The sequence below is a fragment of the Musca autumnalis genome, unplaced genomic scaffold, assembly GCF_047663935.1.
Source record: "Musca autumnalis isolate F117 unplaced genomic scaffold, ASM4766393v1 scaffold_5, whole genome shotgun sequence".
Taxonomy (NCBI): Eukaryota; Metazoa; Arthropoda; class Insecta; order Diptera; family Muscidae; genus Musca; species Musca autumnalis.
In genome coordinates, this window is record NW_027412088.1 from 128,170,012 (window position 1) to 128,187,358 (window position 17,347).

The window sequence follows — 17,347 nt, forward strand, 5'->3', positions numbered from 1 at the left end:
TATTAAAGGCAAGTCGGTGGACACCGCCTTACACGAGGTGGTTGGATATATTGAGAGGAATATGGAGGGTTCGTGCTTCACTCTTGCAGCCTTCCTCGATATAAAGGGAGCCTTCAACAATGTGAATCTGGAATCCATCCATAATTCGCTCACTAACGCAGGAGTTTCCTCTATCCTTGTTAGGTGGGTTGATGAGATGCTGAAGAGCAGAATCATCAACTCCCATCTAGGAGAGAGTTCCCTAAGGAAAGAGGTTTTCAGGGGTACGGCTCAAGGAGGAGTTTTATCACCCCTTCTCTGTCTCCTTGTAATAAACGAAATTCTTGTGAAATTCAACCAGCTAAGGACGAAGGAGGTAGCCTACGCTGACGATGTTGTTATCCACATAAGCGGCAAATTCTTGCCGACCATATCAGACCTTATGCAACGTGCTTTAGTGCAGCTGTCTTGCTGGGTTCGCGCCAATGGACTTGGTGTGAATCCAGTGAAGACAGAGCTCGTACTCTACACGAAGAAGCGCAAAATTCCCGATTTCCCGTTACCAAAGTTGGACGGTGTTGCCCTAAAACTTTCATCGTAAGCCAAATACCTCGGCGTTATCCTGGACCAACGTCTAAATTGGAAAAGGAACACTGAGGAGAGGGCTAAGTGGGGTTTTATGGCACTCTATTCCTGCAAGAACTCCATTGGAAAAAGATGGGGTCTCAGACCAAAGATCATACACTGGTTGTATGATACGGTGGTTCTCCCCATTCTTACCTACGGCGGGCTTGTCTGGTGGCATGCTCTCGGGAACAGTGCACTTCTGTTCAAACTATCTAGTGTTCAAAGAGCCGCATCTCTGCTAATCTCTGGTGCCATCAGAAGCACACCTCAAGCCGCCCTGAATGTGATACTTGATCTCCAACCTCTGGACATCACTATCCACTTTCAGGCGGCGAGGACGGCTTTCAGGCTTAGAGTCAGGTGTGTGGCAGTGTTCACGGACATGCAAAGGTCCTCTCCCCCTTCACCGAATTACTTGAGTTTAGTGGATCCAATCACGTCAGTTATTATATACCCACTGTACTCAACTTCAACCAAATCAACGTAACATTTCCAAGCAGGGATGCCTGGTTTAGTGGTAGCCCTCCTCTTGGCGGTCTGGCCATCTATACAGACGGCTCCAAGATGGAGGGTGGCACAGGTGCCATCTTCTTCTGCGAAAACCCACAAATTAAGCAATCCTTCAAACTCAACGATAACTGCAGCGTTTTTCAGGCAGAGATTTTTGCAATAAAGAAAGCAGTGGAGTTGGTCAAAGAACTTGGGAGAAGCCTCAAAGGACCGGTGACTATTTTTGTAGATAGTCAAGCGGCCCTTAAGGCCCTCAAGTCGTGGACCATAAATTCAAAAGCTATCCTCGAATGCAAAAACGCTCTGCTTGAAGTACGTGATATCGTTGGTCTTTGCTGGGTTCCAGGACACAGTGATATAGAGGGAAACGAAGAGGCGGATGAACTAGCACGGTGTGGGTCTCAATCGATTGACTTACCAGTTGAGTCATCTATCAGACCACTACTACATCCGAAAACTTCGCTGTTTCTTTCTTGAGAAGGCAGGGCAAAGATGGCAAACGGAACCTGGCTGTAAGGTATCCAAGGCAATCTGGCCCAGCTACTCCCAAAATAGAACCAACTCTCTCTTTTTACTAAACAAGTTAGGGATAAAGACCACTGTAGGACTCATTACCGGTCATAACATGGTCAGGTCCCTAACTTCTAGATGGGACAACAGTAGTGTAGACTACTGTAGGCTATGTCAATATCCAGAAGAAACAGAGACGGTCGAACATCTACTATGTAGATGCCCCTCGCTATTCACGAGGAGACATCGATTCTTCGGTAGATGTGAGATAAATACTCTGACTTTCTTCTCCGGCATAGACCCCATCTACATATACCAATTTGCCAAAAATCTTACTTGGTTTGGCAAACAAAACTAATCAATTACGTTTTTATTCTTCTTCACACAGGGGGATATAAATCGGCTCAACTATGAACCACAACTTCAGCGGCTACACACCCACATCCATAGTACATCACTACACTACATCAACATTTCCACCACAACCTCAGCAGCCACACACCCATATCCAGTATTCATCACATCCATCACACCAAACCACTCTTCATCTACAACACCAGCAATAGACCAACCACCGTATTTTCACCTCAGAACAAACCAGTAAACACATTAGGCATAACATCAACCACAATAAACCACTCTACTTCAACAAACCTGCAATAAACAAACCACCGTATATCACCTCAAATAGATCAGTCAACACACACAACAACTCGATTATAAACCGGCATCTATCATCATCACAACCTGAACAACAATACATCAACAACTCTACAATAGACCAACCACAACACACAACTCTTCTAAGGATGTTCACAATGGACCTCAAGGTCTCCGAGTGAAGTAGCTGCCAACAACGGTAGCTGCGCGTCCTAAAACCAAACCAAACCAATGTCTTATATTACTTCAAGGTTGTACACGCCTTAAATGAACGTAACAATCGAAGTGTCTGCATAGGCCATAGAAAGTGCCTGCGTAAGTGGTAGCATTGTTAGTGTAAACAAGCAATAATAGAGTTTCCATCTCCTCTTCTGACACTAAGTAGTTATTCAAGAAGTTAAAAATGGGACGGCAATACATTTGTTATTGTAAAATGATAAAGGACAAAATATTCCTTAAAATGTAAGTTTTCTTAAGTAGCCGGCCTTCGGCTGGGGATTTAAGACTTTCTCCTATGGACAGGTGCAAATTTCGGCTTCGCGGTCAATATTTTTCTTCAAATTGTAGGTTTTTGTTACCTAGAATCTTGGCATCTTAACAAAAAATATATCATTAAGAAAGTGTTTTTAAGCTTTCATTTGATACCCATATCGGTTCACAAAAAACGGTCATATATCCAGTTTTTACGCGAACTTTCGGTTCAAATAACCGGTTATGACCGCCGGCAAAATTTTACATTTTCTTAATCAGGGCATTGAGATCTACCTACGGTACAAATTTCAGATTTATCCGACAGTTATAATTAAACTAGGAATAAGCCGAAATATCTTCTAGCAATTGTTCCATATCGGCAATATGTCGCTCATATTTGTGGTTGTCCGGATTAAAGATTCTGTAGTATAAATACTTTTGGTTTCCAGATTACCACGTTGTCCGGATTATCGAGACTATACTGTTTCTCATAAAGAAGGTTAACCCTGAAAAAACCTATAATATATGCTCTGTTCCAGAACCTGCAATAAGCTACTACATATTTTTTACTACGATAACATTTTTTCCTTTATGTTATCGAAAAAATAGTAAAAATTAGTAGATTCTTGCAGAACTGGAACAAACCAATAAAAAGCATATAAATGTCAAATGAAAAAAAAATTATAAAGAAAATATTTTTCATTTCAAATTTTCATAGAACAAGACTCCACCCCCAGGAAATATTTTTTTTAGATTTTTTTTTAATTTCTTAGTATTTTTTCACAAAAATATAATTTAAGTGTTTGTGCCTGCATCTAAACCCATTAGCATCAGCTGTGCACTTCAACTGCTACACAATATTGACACACACGGCTAAATAAGTAACGCATATTGATTTTTGTATATTTTGCTTATTTCGTTTTTTACGCCTAATATTTTTTTTGGTTAGGCATAATCGACAGCCACGCTACATATTTAGCAGTCGGCTGACCATTCGTCGCAGCGAATTAGCAGCCGAGGGTGTTTTTGTGATTAGAGTTGCCAACGCAGTAATAAACAAGTAAAAAAGCGTTAAGTTCGGCCGGGCCGAACTTTTCATACCCTCCACCATAAAATATTCTGAACTAAAATGGAATAATTAGTTTTCATTCTTGTCCCCAACTTTAAGTGGGTACGTTAAAATGTGAGATAATGTACATAAAATGCTTCATTCGGAAGGCCCTTTTTATGGTGCCTATATCTAACTATGTACGTATGTTGACAATTTTTGTTGGGCTAGAAATTATTAGGTACCGTTATATAGGGGTTATAACAAAACATGGACCTATTTTGACAGTTTTTGATGGGAGCCTTTAATGTCAAATAACTCCTAATTCGGTTAAAAATTGTAGCTAGAATCCTCAAAATACCGAAAATCGGTACATAACGTGGGAACTTCAAATGTCATTAACAGCTAGTTCGGAAGTATGTGGGCTATACGAAAATATGAACTTAAATGAACAATTTTTTTTTGCAGAATTTTTGTTGGCTTTTGAATTTCAAATTACAGAAAGTTCGTCCAAAAATAAAGCTGAGGTACGGAGAATCGGGAGGTTTGTTTTGGGGCTATACCAAAACATGGACCTACGTTCTGTTAAACATTTTAAGTAAAATATTGGTGGTATGTTGAAAATTGTTGATGCAGATGTGTGGTGACCACTACAACCTTCAAATGTCAAATTACAGTTAGCTAAAATTGCCAAATTACTGAAAATTGGGAGGTACCGTTATATGGGGTCTATACCAAAACGTGGAGCTATGTCCACAACTTTTGTTATATAAGTTTATTGACATTAAGGAAACATAAATATCAAATTATAGCTAAATCGCTCTGAAAATGAAGCTAAAAACGTCAAAATACCGTGAATCGGGGTGTACCGTTATATGTGGGCTATACCAAAAGGTGGACCGATATAGCCCATCATCGAACTTGACCTACCTGCAAACAAAAGACGAATTTTCCCAAAATTTCAGACAATTTTGATGGAGAGGTGTGGTAACCGCTAAGAACTTCAATTGTCAAATGTTCAAATTACAGATAATTCGGTAAAAACTTGTACGTAAAAATCTCAAAATACCGAAAATCGGGAGGTACCGTTATATGGGGCTATACCAAAACATGTACCTATGTCATAATTTTTTCGAATATAAGTTTTTTGGTCACTTAGAACCTTAAATATCAAATTATAGCTAATTCGGTCTAGAAATGTGACTTAAAACGTCAAAATACCTGAAATCGGGCGGTAACGTTATATGGGGGCTATTCCAAAACATGGACCTATGTCGACTAGTTTTGTTATCTAAGTTTATTCACACTTAAGAACCCTAAATGTCAATTTATAGCTAAATCGGTCTGAAAATGTAACTAAAAACGTCAAAATACCGTAAATCGGGGGTTACCGTTATATGGGGGCTATACCAAAACGTCCACAACTTTTGTTATATAAGTTTATTGAGACTTAATAACCCTAAATGTCAAATTATAGCTAAATCGGTCTGAAAATGTAGCTAAAAACGTCAAAATACCGTAAATTGGGGGGTACCGTTATATGGGGGCTATACCAAAACGTGGGCCTATGTCCACAACTTTTGTTATATAAATTTATTGACACTTAAGAACCCTAAATGTCAAATTATAGCTAAATCGGTCTGAAAATGTAGCTAAAAACGTCAAAATACCGTAAATCGGGGGGTACCGTTATATGGGGGCTATACCAAAACGTGGACCTATGTCCACAACTTTTGTTTTATAAGTTTATTCACACTTAAGAACCCTAAATGTCAAATTATAGCTAAATCGGTCTGAAAATGTAGCTAAAAACGTCAAAATATCGTAAATCGGGGGGTACCGTTATATGGGGGCTATACCAAAACGTGGACCGATATAGCCCATCATCGAACTTGACCTGCCTGCAAACAAAAGACGCATTTTCCCAAAATTTCAGCGTTCTATCTCCATTTTTGTGGATGCTAGAGTGATTACCACAGACGGACGGACGTGCACAGATCGACTCAGAATTTTACCCTGATCAAGAATATATATACTTTATAGGGTCGCAAATGAGTATTTCAATGCGTTACAAACGGAAAAACAAACTTAATATACCCTCCATACTATGGTGGAGGGTATAAAAAGGTGTAATTTATTTCAAAATGACTCCATCATATGGTAGAACCTAAAGAATACTAATTATTAAAGTTTAAAAATAAAAAATATATATTGAACGGCTTCACCAAAAAATCAAATTTCCTTTGAACGAAAAAGTGGAATTATATCGTGATTTTTAATGCATTACACTGGTAACCATGATCTCAAAAACAATTGTTTGCTGAAAACCTGGCTAAGCCGTTGAAACTTTGTTGCTTATTCTCTTTTCTGAAATGTGTTGATCATGTGTGCTACAAAATATGAGTATGCGTGTCCGATGCTATTTTATTATAGCGACAATGTCAAATAGCATCAGCATCGCTAGCAATATTTTTGTGAAATTTGTTGCTACATGTTGCAGTTGTTAATTGTTGCTAAACATATTTCGAAGAAATTTTAGCAGGCAAAGCTGCAAATATTCGTTGCTTTTGCTAATATGGCGTTAGCATTTTAAACCCTGAATTTTAGTCATTAATAGCCAAAAGTTCACTCATTCATTAATGTATTCAAAATTAAATTTTAATGGCCATGTAATATCTATGGTAAATAAGGCCCAAAGAGTCTTAAGACCAGAACAGAATCAATCGTGACTTGCTTTGCTTGCTTCTCCAAATGTCAAATTATAAAGGAATGCCAGAGCCTCTTTGCAAATCCGCCTGCGTTCTCCTTTAGGAGACTCTGTCATTCCTTTATAATTTGGGAAGCAAGCGACGATTGATTCTGTTCTGGCCATTAGGGTTTATTAAACGATGGGCCAAAGAATTCTAAAACCCGTATATAACAAAGCAACTATTTACGTCTCTTGTTGGACCTATTTTAGAATATGCTTCCGTGGTATGGGATCCCATTATGCAATATACTCTGATAAAATCGAATCCATGCAAAAACAATTTATCCTTTTTGCACTAAGGGGTCTTCATTGGAATTCCGATTTTGTGCTGCCTTCCTACACTAGCAGGTTAAAATTAATTCGATTGCCTACATTAAAAAGTAGACGCATTATGTTGAATACTATGATTGTGCCAAAAATTGTGAATGGTAGTGTGCCATCAAATTTCCCAATTTCGTCCATTAGAATTTATGTTCCTTTTAGATCTAGTAGATTCTATCAAATTCTTTACACAGATTTTCACCGCACGAATTATTCAAAGGGCGAACCAATTAGTAAAATGTGTGCTGATTTTAATTCTTTATACTGTAATGTATTGTATTTGGGTGTCACCGTGGTGCAATGGTATGCACACCCGCCTTGCACACATAAGGTCGTGGGTTCGATTCCCCGGTCAGGCAACACCAAAACACTTTTCAACGGTGGCAAAATACCCCTCAGTAATGCTGGCGACATTTCCTGAGTATTTCAGCCATGTACAACTTCTCTACAAAAGTGGTGTCTTAGACACACCGTTCGGACTCGGCGATAAACTGTAGGTCCCATATCATTGAGCTAATATGAATCGGGGTGCACTCATTGATATGAGAGAAGTCTCCCTTGTCCCTTATGGGATGTTTGTGGAACAATTATATTATTATATTATACTGTAATGTATAAAAAAATAAAGTAACTGCGTAATAAAAACTATTGTTCTGTTCCAGAACCTGCAAGAAGCTACTATTTTTTACTATGATAACATTTTTTCCTTTATGTCATCGAAAAAAAATAGTAAAAATTAGGAGATTCTTGCAGTACTGGAACAGACCATATGTTACAATTCAAATTTACAAATTACATTTGTATCCCTGCGTTTACACATGACAGGACAGTTGAGTACATGTATTGATTGTCAAAAACCCAAAACTTGCCTGTGTGACGTAGGCGTCCAGACAACTGCAAAACCAGTTGTAAAATTATGAATGAAAATCATCGATTTCTTTTTGTTTTCCGTTCACATATCCTGTTGTCTTTTTTGTTATTTGAAATAGTTTTGTTTTCATTTCTTCAAAAATGTCCATGTTTACTGTCTACGAAAATTACCAGACAGTACCGAGGCAACTAGCCATATGCTTGTATGTATTAGTAAATCAGAGTTGTATTTGCAGACAGTCTGTCTTGTGTAAACGCCATGTAACAATATGCATCACTGACAAGTCGAAGGTCAGACTAGATAGGTTTTGTTAAAAAAGTTGCGTTTAATTAGGCGTTCCACAATCGACCTCTCCAATACTGGAATTTTATGATTTTACTCTAGCGTGGAAGTCAATCGTGGAACACCTAATTAAACGCAACATTTTTCACGAAACAACTCTAGTCTGACCATCGACCAAGGGACAGTGTGATCGTGTTGAATTTATACATAAGTCTGTTCGATATCCCAAAAGTTTGTACAAATTTGAACGAACTTGTACAAAATTCTGTTCGATAACAAACTTGTTCAGTGAACAAGAAATGAGAACTACAGCTTTTTCAGATATAATTCGAAACATTCCAGTTGTTATTCGTAACATTTCATTTGTAATTTAGAACATGTCTAAACTAGTTTACACTTAGATATTTCTAGTTAATTTGAACTGTTTTATCGACAATTAATATCTGAAATATGCTTCCCTTAATGAATATGAATTACTTAAGTAACTGAAATGTATTGAATTGAAACATCATTTTTGTACTAATGAATTTTCTTGCTGGGTATAAGCCCAATGTACAAGCTCTTCTTTTGTAATCATCCACACAAGCTCTCTCATCAATAAATCATTATAAGTATTTGTAAAAACTATGTCTTATTCCCTAATCTAATTTCTCTTGCATAATCAAAATAAATATTTTCTCCTTTCTGAGAAATTATTTAACAACAATTAAAGGTTGTTGTGGATCGCCAGTGTCAACGATCTCTAACCTCTTCTTTAATTACAGTCCACACTCTCTTTCTCAAAAGCTATATTTAAAAACAGGTTCCACTTACTCAGCAGCAAAAACCTGTCACCGCACTCACCCGCCTGTACAGAACAATTCAATTGTTATTCAAGAATTTCATTTATAATTCGAATTATTCCATTTGTAATTCGAATCATTCCATTTGTAATTTGAATTATTCTATTTGTAATTCGAATTATTCAATTTGTAATTCGAATTATTTAATTTGTAATTCGAATGATTCCATTTGTAATTCGAATTAATCCATTTGAAATTCGTATTATTCCATTTGTAATCCAATCTATACTTATAAAAGAGTTCAGTAATGATGACTCACTGACTCACTTATTCACTGACTCACTGACTCACTGACTGACTGACTGATAATCAACGCCCAGACTAAACGGCTAAAGCTAGAATCTTGAAATTTTGGGTGAGGGTCACTCTTGGTCCGAAGGTGTCAGATAAGGCTGGATTTTTGGAAATTCGAACTAGAACCGTACTAAAAGTACTAAAAGGTACTAAATATGGTACCCTTTGTATTAGGCAAACGCGAAGAGCTAGAATTCTGAAATTTGGAATGAGGTTCACTGATGGAGAGTTAGAAAGGTGCACCAAATGGTTTTTGGAAATTCGAACTATAAGTGTACGAAAAGTACTAAAAGTTACTAAATTTAGTACTATTTGGTATTACTTGAACGGATAGAGCTAAAATCTTGAAATTTGGAATGAAAATCAAGGTTTAGAAGATGAGTTGATATAAGGAGGTGGTTTTGAAAATGTGTACTCATGTGTACGAATAGTACTAAATGGTACTAAATTTGGTACAATTTGAATTTGGGCGAACCGAAAAAGTTGGAATTCTGAAATTTGGAATTACTATTACTGTTGAGCGTAGGTTTGAGATATGGAGGTAGTTTTCGAAATTCGTACATATGGGTACGAAAGGTACTAAATAGTACCAAATAAGGTACAATTTGGATTTGGGGGAACGGATGGAGCTGGAATCCTGAAATTTAGAATTAGGATTACAGTCGGGGTGTAGGATAGAGGTATATTGGAAATTCGTACTTTTGGGTACGAAAAGTACTAATTGGTACCAAATTTGGTACAATATGAATTTAAGTGATCGGATAGAGCTGGAATAGTGAAATTTGGAATTAAGATTACTATTGGAGTGTGGGATTGGGATACTTTTGGAAATTCGTACTTATGACAACGAAAAGTACTAAATGGTACCAAATTTGGTACAATTTGGATTTGGGTGATCAGATACATTTGGAATCCTGAAATTCGAAATTAAGATTACTTTTGGAGTGCTGGATAGAGGTAGGTTTGGAAATTCGGATCTATGGGAACAAAAAGTACTAAATGGTACTAAATTTGGTACAATTTGGATTACGGTAATCTGATGCAGCTGTAATTCTGAAATTTGGAATTAAGATTACTGTTGGCATGTAGGACTGAGGTAGTTGTGGATATTCGTACTCTTGGGTACGAATAGTGCTAAATAGTACCAAATTTGGTACAATTTGAATTTGGGTGAACGGATATAGCTGAAATTCCGAGATTTAGAATATAGAGTACTATTGGAGTGTAGGATTGATAAAGTTTTGGAAATTTTTAGTTATGGTTAGGAAAAGTACTAAATTTGGTACAATTTAGATTTCAATGATGGGATACATTTGGAATCGTGAAATTCGGAATTAAAATTGCTGTTGGAGTGTTGAAAAAGGGAGGTTTGCAAATTCGTACTTTGGATACGAAAAGTACTAAATGGTATCAAATTTGGTACAATTTGGACTACTGTGATCGGATGCAGCTGTAATCCCGAAATTTGGAATTAAGATTACTGTTGGCGTGTAGGATTGAGGTAGTTGTAGAAATTCTTACTCATGGGTACGAAAGTACTAAATGGTACCAAATTTGGTACAGTTTGCATTTTGGTGAACGGATATAGCTGGAAACCCGAGATTTGGAATAAGGAGTACTGTTAGAGTGTAGGATTGATAAAGTTTTGGAAATTTGTAGTTATGGGTAGGAAAAGTACTAAATAGTACTAAATTTGGTACAATTTGGATTTCAGTGATAGGATACATTTGGAATCGTGAAATTCGGAATTAAAATTGATGTTGGAGTGTTGATAGAGGTAGGTTTAGAAATTCGTACTATGGATACGAATAGTACTAAATGGTAACAAATTTGGATTTGAGTTATCGGATATATCTGGAATCCTGAAATTCGGAATTATGCTTATTGTTTGAACATAGCACTGTGGTAGTTTTGAAAATTTGTATTTATGGGTACGAAAAGTACTTAATGGTACTAAATTTGGTACAATTTGGATTTCGGTGATCTGATGTAGCTGCCATCCTCAAGTTTGGAATTAAAATACCTGTTGAATTGTAGGATTGATAAAATTTTGGAAATTTTTAGTTATGGGTTGGAAAATTACTAAATTGTACTAAATTTGGATTTGAGCGAATGGATAGAGTTGAAATCAAGAAATTTGGAATTAAGATTACTGTAGGAGTGTAGGATTGAGATATGGAAGTAGTTTTTGAAATTCGTACTAAATTTGGTACAATTTGGATTTAAGCGAACGGCTAGAGCTGGAATCTTGAAGTTTGGAATTAAGATTACTGTTGGGGTGTAGGATTGAGGAAGTTTTGGAAATTCGTACTTATATGTACGAAAACTACTAAACGGTAGTATATTTGGCACAACTTGGATTTGAGCGAACGGGTAGAGCTGGAATCAAGAAATTTGGAATTAATATTACTGTTGGAGTGTAGGATTGAGATATGAAAGAAGTTTTGGAAATTCATACTTATGAGTACGAAAAGTACTAAATTTGGTTCAATTTGGATTTGAGCTAACGGCTAGAGCTGCAATCTTGAAGTTTGGAATTAAGATTACTGTTGGGATGTAGGATTGAGGAAGTTTTTGAAATTCGTACTTATATGTACGAAAAGTACTAAACGGTAGTATATTTGGCACAACTTGGATTTGAGCGAACGGTTAGAGCTGGAATTTGAATTTTGGAGTTAATATTACTGTTGGGGTTAGTTTTGGAAATGCGTACTTAGTTTTGGAATTGCGTACTTATGTTTACAAAAAGTACTACATTTTGTACAATTAGAATTTGGGTGAAATTATAGCGCTCGAATCCTAAAATGTGGAATTAGGTACACTTAGGGGTACGAAATGGTTCCATGTATGGTACAATTTTGTATTGGATGAACGGATAGATCTGGATTCGTGAGATTTGGAATTAAGATTACTGTTATCATTTGCTTATAACGTCCGATTTAAGAAATATGTGCCATAAATATACGAAAAGTTGTCAATGGCACAGGATTTGGTACAATTTGTTATTATGTAAAGGGAATTTTGAAATAATAGGAGGAGGTTCGTATTTATGTATTTACATGTAAAGTACTTAATAGTTCTATAATTGGTTTTAGGGGAACAGATAGAGCTGGAAATGAGGATGGCGGTTGTTGGGTTAGGCCGTATTTGCGCTGAGAACCTCAATTAAAATATCTCAAAAAATGTGGATTGCTCTTGATGTGTAGGCGTGACGAAAATCGAAATCGTATTAGTACACAAAATGTTTCCACCATTCTATATTATATATTGTTTATTTGTTTTGTATATTTAACGCATACGAAGTAGCGGGCACTTTGCTAGTACATGTATAATTGGCATTTATTTGCTTTCTTTGTATGATTGAATAAATAAATTCGAATTACTCCATTTGAAACTCGAAACAAAAAATTAAAAAAAAAATGGTTGCATTGATTTTATTTTTAGTTTTTCGAATTACAAATGAAATGTTTCGAATTACAAATAGAATAATTCGAATTACAAACGAAATAATTCGAATTACAAATAAAACAATTCGTATTACGGGGCAAGTTGAATTAAAGCTTTAACCACCAGTTTTTGTAATTAATTTTTGTTCGTTCGTCTATATTCGTAATGAATTAGGCATCCATAGCTCAGCCCCCAGATGACATAAAGACCTAATTTTTCGTAGACGGGTTCCATATTTAAAAAGAATTCCTCATTTAAAAATCAGCGCTCTACATTTGCACTAAGCCGAGTAAATTGATTTACAAAATTTGACAATTCGTGTAAGAAGAATATTTTTTTTACAAAAATAGGGGGTAAAAGCTCGGATCGGGTCCAAATTTTTTCCACAGTTAGGTCTCATTACCCTGATCACAAATATATAACACTGATCACAAATATACATATATAACACTTATAGCGAAGTTATATATAAAGGAATATTCGGAACTTCAGAGAACCATATCTCGAGTGCAAGAACTTGCAAGCACTTTTTACTTGCGAAGTTATCGAACAGATCTTATATGTGTGAAAATGTAAACAAACATTTTGACATCTTGAAGAATTTTCGGTCAAAATAGAGTTGTTGTTGCGCTATATACGTGACCTGGTAAGTAGATCTTGGGTGTGATAATGGAAATATAAATTTTTTGAGGCATAAAGTTTATTTTGGCTCTCACTGTATGTCGTTTTACTCAGGTCCCACTTTTCTCATTAGTCGAAGTTCGCACTAGCGCTGAGTTTATAGAAGAGGGATATTAGGTAGTGAAAATGCTGTAAATGGTTTCTGTGGTTGCTATGTTGTCTCTTCCTATTATTCGTTCCAAGAAACTTGCTAGTGTGACCAAGGACAAATGAAACTTTTGAAGGGCTAATATTGTCCCGATTTTAATTCACCACTAAATACATTTGCACATTTTATATGTATCATATCCCTTGTCGGTGTGATAATGGAATTAAAACTTAGGTCCGTTTGATACTCAACATTTTTTTACAAACTTTTACAAAATGCTGTTCGACCGATACCAACCGATATTACCACAGATACCCCCATTATTATAAGTCTTCTTTTGTTAATGTTTAGATTTTCCGAACAGATTTATAGCGTTCCAGTCAACTTAAAGATAAATGTGTTCATTAAATTTCATGGATGACATTCTTGGCATAAACTTCTGATGTGTAAATTAAATTTTGATGACTGCAAATTAGTTTATTTTGCGTTTTAAAATGTATCCAATAGTAAAAGAAGACGTATAATAATAGCCCATAGTGCTTTTCATGACGATTCCAACGATGTATTTCTTTTGTAGCGGAAATGTATACTTCGAGAGATATATGCCTTCAAAGTTTCGAAAAATTCCATGCTTACTTGGAAAAAAAAAATTTAGGTTTTAAAAATTTTGTTCGCGTAGCCGAAATTCGCTCCTGTCCATAGGAGAAAGTCTTAAATCACAGGCTGAAGGTCTGCTACTTAAGAAAACTTGCGATTTTAAGGAAATGTTTGTATTTTTTTTCTGCGAAGGGTCGGTAAGGGAAATTTGTTCCCAAAGTCCATATTAACATTAGGCAATTTTCCTTGCGGCAATTGTCAGTTTGATGGAGAGAGGGGTGAGGCATTTGGTAACCCCCGCCGGGGATAACAATCTTCGCGCGATGCGGGGGCTTGACGCCACAATTTGCTCATTCAATTTCTCTGAGTGTAGAATTGGGGGGTTGTGACTGACCAAAGGTTATCCATTCTTCTTGTCGCAAACCAGCATAATGCACTGAAATCTCACAGTGTATCTTTGGGATGAGTGACATATATTTGGTTACTGATCTCCTACCAAAATAATTCGAGATCCCCTAACACCGGGGTGTTAAGCGACCACGTGCCCATCGGTGTTTCAGGTTTGCAGTCAGGGTACCGACTGTATTATAACGGAGCCTCGTTGATACCTGTAGCAGGCTTAGTTGTCAAGCCCTAATCATGGTAGTGGAGGGCTATGCCATGATTGTCCTCAGTTCCCCAGTCAAAAATCTCTCTATGGATGATAACTTAAAAAACAAAAACCAAACCCCCTTGATAACGACCAATGCTATGACCACGGACATTGCTGCACCCGGTGCAATTAACACAAATGTGGGCGGGGACGACTGTTCCACACCGACCCTGGACAGAGTTAGCGACTCAATTAACACGCAGAGCAGGGAATTGCTCGATATCCTGAGGGAAAGTGCGTCCCTACATCCGAGTCGTGAAAGTTCTCTCATAAGCAACTGGGAGGATATCCCCCTGTCTGATGACGAGATAGACACTACGGTCATCCCATCTGAGATGAACAAGGATATGTCGCCCTCGGTTGCTTCGGGGAGTGCTAACCCGGACGAGAAGGGAGTAACTCCCCCAGGAAATGATACGTCGGTCATTACCAACAGACCAGTTCTTCCCAGGCAGGACGAGGACGGATGAGGCTATTGGTGATGAGACTGAAAATTCTCTCACCTCCCCCTCCATCATGAGTAGTAAGGCCCGGGAAAGAAAAGACAAACAGGGCTACAAAAGAGCAGTAAAGTACTGCTCTAGATTTGTAGACAAGTCTCCAGGAGAGGTCTCTCAGGCGGAATTTCGGGAGATAAGGCTGAAGCTTCGCTTTATGTGGGCTATTGAAAGGAAATACCCTCTCATTGAGAAGCTTCCGCTTCCAATCGACTGGATTCCGCGGCCTGTCCCGGAGCTAGGCACCAGCCCAATAACTAGTTTGACTACTCCGGAGCCAAATCTGAAAATCCGGTAGTGCCGGCCCGTCCGAACCCCTTGCGGACACCTAAGGTGTCTGCGGTAGGGAAAGACACGCGGACCTCACCGGCCCCACCGACACAGTCCCCGAAGTCGGAGAAGCCTAAGGACCGCGCACGGGCGGGATTGCCACGTCTGTGAGTGCTGCCAAAGCTGCTTTTTACTTGAGAAGTTACTTTTTACTTGCGAAGTTATCGAGCAGACCTATTGTTTTGAGGTGTAAAGTTTATTTTGAGGCTCTCAGTATGTCGTTGTATATGGCAATATATTATTAACAAAATATAACGTTGACCGTTTGAAGTTACATATTTTGTACACGGAATTTCGGGTCCGTCCCCAAGAAAATTACACATTCGCGTGATCAGTGCAACAATATTTACCTCTGAAAAAATTTGAAAAAATCGGAGTTTTTACTAAACTAGAGTTAAGCCCATATTTTAATAACATGGTTGAGTTTTATTGCTGTTCGCGGTTCTTATGGTTCTTATTCAGTAGAGTTTTTAAACATATACATTTCTCCATTATTTATAAGAAGATAAAATAGCGTAGATTGCGAATCTAACCAGGAGGCAGAGTACTATGCCGGTGCAAGATGGAATCGTGCCGCCTCCAGTTTTATTTACTCAGCTTGGAATTCTGCACTGGTTATTTGATGATTTGGAAGAAGAGAAACCAAGAAGAAATCGAATGAAAATGGCGGTTAGTCATCTATATCGTCTTATTCTTAGTATTGTCTATGGCATTTAGATGTTGGATGTTGGTGTGAAAGAAACAACCATCTCGACGCAGCACAATTAATAAATTGATAAAAACTCATTTCAAACATCAATTAGAATAAACATTTGGGCGTAGTTTCCAGTTTAGTTCAATTTTCTTATTTTACAAAAAAAAAATATACATTACACATACTTTTCACTACAAATCATTCAAAGATTGACAAGGGAGTGTTGTTGGGAATGAATGTGTATATAGTATGTCACGAGAGAAAACCAATTTTCACATCTTAAAAACCGACTTGCACATTTCCTACAATTTTGTAGAAACCGATAGTATTTTGGGCGAATATGACTTTGCAACCGATGTTCTTGCGATTTTCGACCGATTAGAATATAAACTTCAACTTTAAAACTTTATAATTTATAATGCATTACTTTTCACTCTGTCACTATTTTTCACGTTGAAGTCATGCACGGAATGCAGTGCCGATCATTTTCATTAAATGGCGGTGTTGGTTTTATCTGTCGGAAGCGGCTGAAATATTTCTTAAACGCCGTCTGTGTGTTTAGAGAATCGCACTACTGTACTGTGAAATGTCAAAAATGTTTTCAAAAATAAAGCAATTCACACAATTTAAAAAAAAACTTATTAGGCAGGTTTTAATAAACGCATTATTGCAAAAATTCGCAATTTTTCATTTAAAGTTTCGTTTTTTGAATTTTGTGTGTTTTACTAGGCGTTTACACCAGACAATTTGTCTTCAAATACAACTCTGATTTACTAACACATATGGTCTGTTCCAGTACTGCAAGATTCTACTAATTTTTACTATTTGTCCGATAACATAAAGGAAAAAAATATCGTAGTAAAAAATAGTAGCTTCTTGCAGATTCTGGAACAGAGCAATACATACATTTGTCGGCTGTCTATCATTTTTCACAGACAGTCGGGTTACCAATTTTTGACATTTTTGTTAAAAAATAAGTGAAATATTAATAGAAATGTGTTGAAAACAAAAGAACGTGAACAAAAACAAAACATGTGAACGGAAAACATAAAGAAATCGAAGATTTTCATTCATAATTTTACAACTGTTTTTGCAGATGTCGGGACGCCTACGTCATACAGGCAAGTTTTGGGTTTTTTGACAATCAATACATGTTCTCAACAGTCCTGTCATGTGTAAACGCAGGGTTAATTACAA

At 37.0% G+C, this 17,347-nt stretch overlaps 1 protein-coding gene across 3 annotated transcripts in view; it reads right to left on the reverse strand.

The window, feature by feature from the left end:
* The window catches only part of Slik (Sterile20-like kinase), a 79,343-nt gene extending 62,625 nt beyond the window's left edge, over nucleotides 1-16,718 (reverse strand). For 2 of the 3 annotated variants that reach the window (XM_073990932.1, XM_073990928.1), the window contains exon 1: nucleotides 16,336-16,718. The gene's annotated coding sequence lies outside the window, so the exon portion shown is untranslated. The remainder of the gene's footprint in view (nucleotides 1-16,335) is intronic. The other variant, XM_073990930.1, reaches the window with a different exon arrangement.
* Nucleotides 16,719-17,347: the final 629 nt, after the last annotated feature.